Source organism: Chamaea fasciata, unplaced genomic scaffold, assembly GCF_029207755.1.
Source record: "Chamaea fasciata isolate MVZ Bird 193981 ecotype frontalis unplaced genomic scaffold, bChaFas1.0.hap1 SCAF_11, whole genome shotgun sequence".
Lineage (NCBI taxonomy): Eukaryota > Metazoa > Chordata > Aves > Passeriformes > Sylviidae > Chamaea > Chamaea fasciata.
The window spans coordinates 23,052,971-23,059,508 of NW_027094096.1; the positions used below are offsets into that span (position 1 = coordinate 23,052,971).

General features: G+C 44.0%; 1 long non-coding RNA gene across 1 annotated transcript; it reads left to right on the forward strand.

The window, feature by feature from the left end:
• The first annotated feature begins 298 nt into the window (after positions 1-298).
• Positions 299-3,834, forward strand: LOC136295405 (uncharacterized). The gene is made up of 6 exons (XR_010722655.1): positions 299-363; positions 1,070-1,137; positions 1,490-1,627; positions 1,861-1,998; positions 2,951-3,003; positions 3,653-3,834. It is a non-coding gene; the product is annotated as an uncharacterized lncRNA (long non-coding RNA).
• Positions 3,835-6,538: the final 2,704 nt, after the last annotated feature.

The window sequence follows — 6,538 nt, forward strand, 5'->3', positions numbered from 1 at the left end:
GGCAACAGTGCAACGAGGGCCAGGAGTTTTCCAGAAAAACAGCATTTTTTGGCGAATATTGAGGAAGAAAAGCGTCCGAAGCAGAGCGTGAGCGGCGGGGAAAGGTTTCACTGACAGTGGGTAAAGAAGCTGCTTCACTGGAGATTGTCAGAGCCAGGCAAACATCCCCCAGGCAGGAGCAACAGCAGAGCTGGTTCCATCCAGGGCAGTGCCTCGGAATTTTATCTCAATTATGTTAATTGGGGAGACAGCTCGGGATAGGGAGCGGTTGGAACGGCGGCTCTGAGGGTTATCAGAGCAGGCAGGTGTGCTCTGTGGGGCAGCGGCTTCTGTCGGGATTTCTGCTGCCAGGGCACTCCAGAGGTATGGATTTCAGTCCCTGAATGAGCTGCTCCAACTCCTTTTTTAAGCCTCAGAGCGTCCTAAACCCCTCCTTTGTTTATAGACCTGCACTGTCACAGCTCTGCTCCTCCATCTGGGTCTTGGGTTGCTGTAAAGGAATGGTTTAGGCTGGACCTGGGTGACTTTACGAAGCTGCGAGTGTTGGTTTTGTCATTAGTATGGGAAGGATCCCCTCACTGTGTTAAACTGCACAAATTATTGATTTTTGTCGTAGCTTTGAAGGTGCTTCTCAGGCTCGTGGATCTTTTCAGGCTCGGTGTTGGACAGGCTGAGCTCCTGTTTGATATTGTGTGAAGTTGTGTTTGTCTCTGCCGGGGTTGAACGGGAGGTGAAGATGTTCTATCAGCGCCTCTCAGGATGCTCCTGTTTAATGATGCAAGCTCCTTTTTTTATTTGATTAGGGACTCAGTGCTATCAAAACAGCCATGCAGCTTTTATTACAGGTGTGCAGAGAGGCTGTTCTGTTCTGTTCCTCGGATGGATGAGTAGGTTTTTTCACACAAATCTCTTTGTACACCTTTATTCCTCATTATTTTGTGAGGAGGCCACCCAGCGAGCTGTCCCAGTGGAACAACAGAAAAAGTGGTTTACACGTACCTGGGGAGGGTGGGTTGGTGTCACAACAATAATTAAATATGCTGATGGGATCTTAGGATCGTTTTCACAGGTGGAAACTGAGACTTCTGCTCCTGATGAGATCCTGCTGATGAATAATCAGCTCCATATCTCAGCGAGGTAAACACAGTCTGGGGCTGAATGGATACCAGGGGAAATCCTTCATGTATTTTCATGAGTCTTTGTGCACGGGTGTTATTCTTAGACCATTTTCCTGCAGGGTTCTTTCCCTTGCAGCTCACTCCTTTCCAGCAGCCCTTTCCTGAGCTGGGCTCCGGGATTTCCACGGGCAGGGAAGGGCCCTGGGAGAGGGGCTGGACATGCAGCATCCTCATGGATGGGCACTGGGAACAGTCGTGGAATAACTGGAGTTGGGAGGGACCTCTGGAGATCACCCACAGCCAAGGCAGGGTCACCTGTGATGCCTCAGGATTCGAGCTTTTCTATTTTCCATACATTTGCACTCCTGCAGCTCTTTGGTGTGTGACTCCAAACCCCACACACAGGGTCGGCTGCTGCTTCCCCATTTTGGGCAGACACAACAATTCCTCTCCAGGCCTGGGGATCAAGGACACCTCACTGCCTCAGGCCCCCGGAGATGGAAACAAAAGTGAGTTGGGGGAAAACTTGGGGTAAATGACTTCATTAGCTGGAGCTGTAATTGGGAGATGAACCCCCAATGTGCAAATGGCCCAAACTGATCAAAGTGTGAAAACCCGTGACCCGGGGCCCGTTTTGGGTGTAGGCCCTGGGGGGCTTTGTCTGCCCCGAATGTACCTGGAGGCCCTTCAATAAACAGAACTGCTTTTTATTCCCTTAACTCTGTCTGGCCTCTGTTTTTAGGCAGTCCCACCTGGAGCAGGTGACACAGAAATGAGTCCAGGAATTGGAATATCTCCGGAGAGGGAGACTCCAGGCCCTCCCTGGGCAGTTGTTCCAGTGCTCTGCAACATTCCATGGAAGATTTTCCCTCATGATGAGGTGGAGCTTGTTGTGTTTTAATTTATATCTGTTGCTCCTCGTCCTGTTGCTGACCACCACTGAAAAGAGCCTGGCCCCATCCTCTGGACATTCCTTAGAGATATTTACATGGATTGATGGGATTCCTTCTGAGCCTTCCCTTCTGCACGATAATGAAGCCCAGCTCCTGCAGTCTCTGCTCATCAGAGCTTCTCCAGACCCCAAATCCTCTCTGTGGCCTCCACTGGAGCCTCTCCAGCAGCTCCTTGTCTTTCCTGAACCCTGGAGAAGTGATATTCCAGGTGTTCCTCTGCAGGGCAGAGCAAAGAGGGAGCAGACAGAGCCAGAAACTGCTCGAAACTGGAAAGGGAAGGAGCAGAATCTGATACAAAGTGAGAAATAACCACAAAAATCCACAGCAGGGAGAGATCCAGCAAAAAAATTATCCCAGCAGGGATCGTGGGGAAGGATCTCTGCCCAGGCTGGCAAGGAGTTGATACGAAAAATAATGATTTTAGTGGTATTTTTAATATTAGGAAGGCGAAATTTTAGAACTGGGTGCTCAGCTGCCACTTTCCATGGAGAAGATGGATGTTTGCAGTGATGCGGGTACAGGTTAAGCACCAAATCAAACCCGTTTTCAGGCCTGTTTCTGGAGAGGTGATGGATGCTTGCTGACACAGCTTTCCACGGGGTCTCTTCCATACTAATTATTGCACTAAACATTCAATAAATAAAGCAATTCATCTCCTCATCCCACCCCCTGATGGGGGCCTGAATTCCACCCCTGATGTGCAATCAATGCCGTTCTGTCATCGTAGCCTAATGCAATTATGTCTAAATAGGTGTTTTCAGGGCATGATACAATCAGCTGGAATGGTAGAAACCGTTTATAAAGATCAGCTAATTCGGGAAACTTTACAAAAGTTCATTTTTGCTCTCTGATTTTCTTGTCCTGCCTTGTTTTTACCAGGTAAAGCCCTCCCTTCAGCCACTGAAAGGAGATTCATTGGCTCTAATTCTGAGGTAAGAGATGCCGTGAAATGAGAAAAAAGCCAGACCTAAGAATATCTTCTTAGCAATGAGTCTGCCCCTCGCTGTGATTATAGCGCTGGATTAAGCCCCAGTGATGTCCCAGTTAGGTAAAATATCGAGTGTCACCAAGGCTTGCTTGGTATTTGAGAATCTTCTAAAAAGAATTGTTCAGTTAAGCCATGGGTTTTTGGAAGTTCTACTGCAGGGATTACTAGATGGAGTTACACCAGCTTTGCAGAAATGCTGGAAAGTAGGGCAGTGTTTTAGTCACGAAAGGTTGAAAAACTGCCAAAATATTTGTGTTACTTCAAGTTTCTGTTTCATCCTACACCTGATAGTCCTGAGGTGTTCGGGATTTTTTTTTTTTCGGGGCTACTATTAAACACAAACATTTTACTCTCTTTTAGCTCAAATTAATCGAATTTTCCACTGTGGGAGGACTATGGAATAATAAAAAAACCAGACAAATCTAATTTTTGAGTTTTCAAAGATGTGTATTCCAGAGTACCAATTCAAACCAAAAATGTTCCGTTTCAAATCAGCTGAGGTTTTCCTGGGTGAATGGGACGCTTCCTTTTTTAATTACATATTTAACCGTAAAAACTCTGCCTGTTGACTTACTGTGGCAATTTTTTTTTAGCAGCTCATAATGCCAAGGCTGGAAAAATCTCTGCTGTGCTTTTTATCTGGTTGTTATCACGGCGTTTAGGATGTAAGTAATGAAAATGTTAATGTTTATGGATTTATTTGTTTACTCTCACTTATCTGCTTGCAGTAATATTAGAATATTTGGCCACATTGTTCTGCTGCTGTTGCATAACTTTGCCTAGAAATAATAATAATAATAATAAAAAATTGCGTTTATGGGTGTTGTAGGATTATTTCTTGATTTATGTATTAATAACTTTACCTGAAGGTGAGGTTCTACCACTTAAATTGGAAAAAGGACAATAGTGGAAGCGAGAACTAGAATTAAAGTGTCAAATGTTCCCATGGTTCCTGGTGGATAATTAGTGGTGTTTGGGGGCAGCTGGAAGATACCAGACAGTAAAAAGCAAGTTTATATTTTGCCATAGTGAGATTCACCGTAGTCAGGATGGGGTTTCTTTTGGGTAGAAGCCAAGTTTTTCAGACCTGAAATTAACCTGAGCTGATGGGACCAGCCTCAAAAGGGAAGGAGACACCAAACAATTCTTCCTTTTGACTTTGAGTTCCCATTTTTTCAGGCAAAACAAAAATAGACTCAAACAACAACAAAAAAAAACATGAATGAGGGCTTCTGGAAAATGCAGAACAAGCAGAGTTTCCCCTTGAGGGTGGCAGAACCTTCACCAATTCCTGCAGCTCAGCTCTCCCCTCTGTGTTTGCCTCCTCCAGAAGGCAAACTGCACCCAGGGATGGGATTTTTGTGCTGGCTGCTCACTCCCAGCCTGGGAACAGATGGCATCGGGCTACCTATGACTAATTCTGTGCCCCTGATACTGTGAGTGCAACAGATGGAAGAATTCCTGGGGAAGGAGCTGAAAAATTCCTGGGGAATGGAACTGGAGAATTCCTGGGGAAATGAGCAGGAGAATTCCTGGGGAAAAGAGTTGGAGAATTCCTGGGGAAGGAGCTGCGTTGATCAGAGCACATCTGCAGGCCCAAGAGCAAGTGGTGTGTAGTGAGTTCTCTTATTTATCTCTTTTTGGGCTGAAATCCATGAGTCTGGCTTGACTTATCCCTGGATTTTCCCTGAAATCTCTCCATGATCATGGGGAATTTCCAGAGGACACCAAGGTTTGCCCAGGCTGCAGCACTCAGGGTTGTTTCCTGCAAAGAAAAACCGGCACCCTCAATTAAACCCATCACCTCCCATTCCCATAAATCAGGGAACACAATTTTAATCTGCTTTTTTTTTTTTAATTTGGGGCTGTAGGGCCAGCAGTGATGCTGCAACTGTTCTGTGGATCATGTGGTGCTGCATGAGTGGCTGTTGTGGAGAGAAAAGGAGTTTCTGGGGATGAATTTGGGAGGTCTTGGGGATGAATTTGGTTTTTATGACTCTGTAGAAGGACAGGGAACATTGTTTGGGTGTGGATGAGGTCAGGGTAGAGTAGGAACCGAAATCTTCCTGCCTGGAGCTTCTGGTTTGCTCCTTCAGGTGCACAAATATCACAGCTGCAAAGAAACAAAAATGGAAGTCCTAAAAGTGTCAGGTTACCCTAAAACTGCCATATTTCCTGTGTCTTCAGCCAGCAGTAAACTGATGCTTTATAACAACATATCTACTAAAACCCCACATAAATAAAATCTTCACCAAATGTCCAAAACCTTGGGCAGGAAGCGTCCTGCAAAAGTCAGACTGAGAAAGGAGAATTCAAAACTTTACATTGAACTGTCCAAACTTTGCCTTTTGCGCTATTTTTTGCCATCAGATTTGGTGTAGAATGCACAGAGTTGCAATTCCCATTGTAAAAATGTCAATACAATCTTTTCGCCCTCTTTTTCTGTCCCCGCTTCCTGTTTCTTTCATCAGCTTTTCTTCTAATTCTCCTGGAAAGGAGATTTCTGTGGGGGAACAGTTCAAGTTTCTTTTGGAGGGATGGATAGAAGGAAACAGAAAGTTGTTCTGCTATATTTTATTTTATTTTATTTTATTTTATTTTATTTTATTTTATATTATTTTATTTTATTTTATTTTTAGTTGTTTTATTTTTAAATCTTCTTTTAATGCTTTTTTTCATTTTAGTTTTCATTTTTTTAAATTTAAAAAAAAATTAAGATTTCATTTTATTTTATTTTCAGGTCCTAGTGCAATCAAACTTTTAGCAGCAAATGGAAACTCCATACGGATATAAATAGGGGTTTTTTTTGGGAAGTGTTGTTCCAAGAGAGAACACCAAAAGTGAGGGAAGGACAGAGAATCCTCCCTGCTTTAACTGTAAGGAGAATTGGCTGGAAAGGGGAGCAGAAATTAAACCCAACAAATGAGGATCCGTCCAGTTGTTGAGATCTTGAATGAGGAGATCCGCTGCCTTTTAACATCTGCTCCTGGAGGTTTTCCTGGTCAGAAACAACCAAAACTCCTCCCAGACTCCTGGAAATGTGGAATATTTAACTCTTTGCCTCCCAGGATGGCAGCGATCCTCTGCTGATGGGGGATTTTGGTGGGGCTGAGATCCCTCTGAAAGGAGCTGAACTCAGCTCCACTGAAAAGTCACCTCCTTCATTAAATCCCTTGCCTAAATTAGCCCTTAATCTCCGATTAAAAACCTCCCAGGAAAAAAAACCAAAATCTCTGGCCGCTCTCAGCTCTGGAATGATGCAACCCTGAGTTTTAATTCATTAAATAGTTCTGTGGAAAGGGGAGAGAGAACCATCTGTAATAAGCTAAAATTGCTGACACAGTGCTCGTAATAGGTTCTTTCCCAGAGGTTTTTATTGCGGTTATGTAAGAAATCATCGACTTAGGGAGTTCAAAGAAACTTCCAAAATAGGTCTTTTTTTTTTTTTTTTTTTTTTTTTTTTTTTTTTTTTTTTTGGG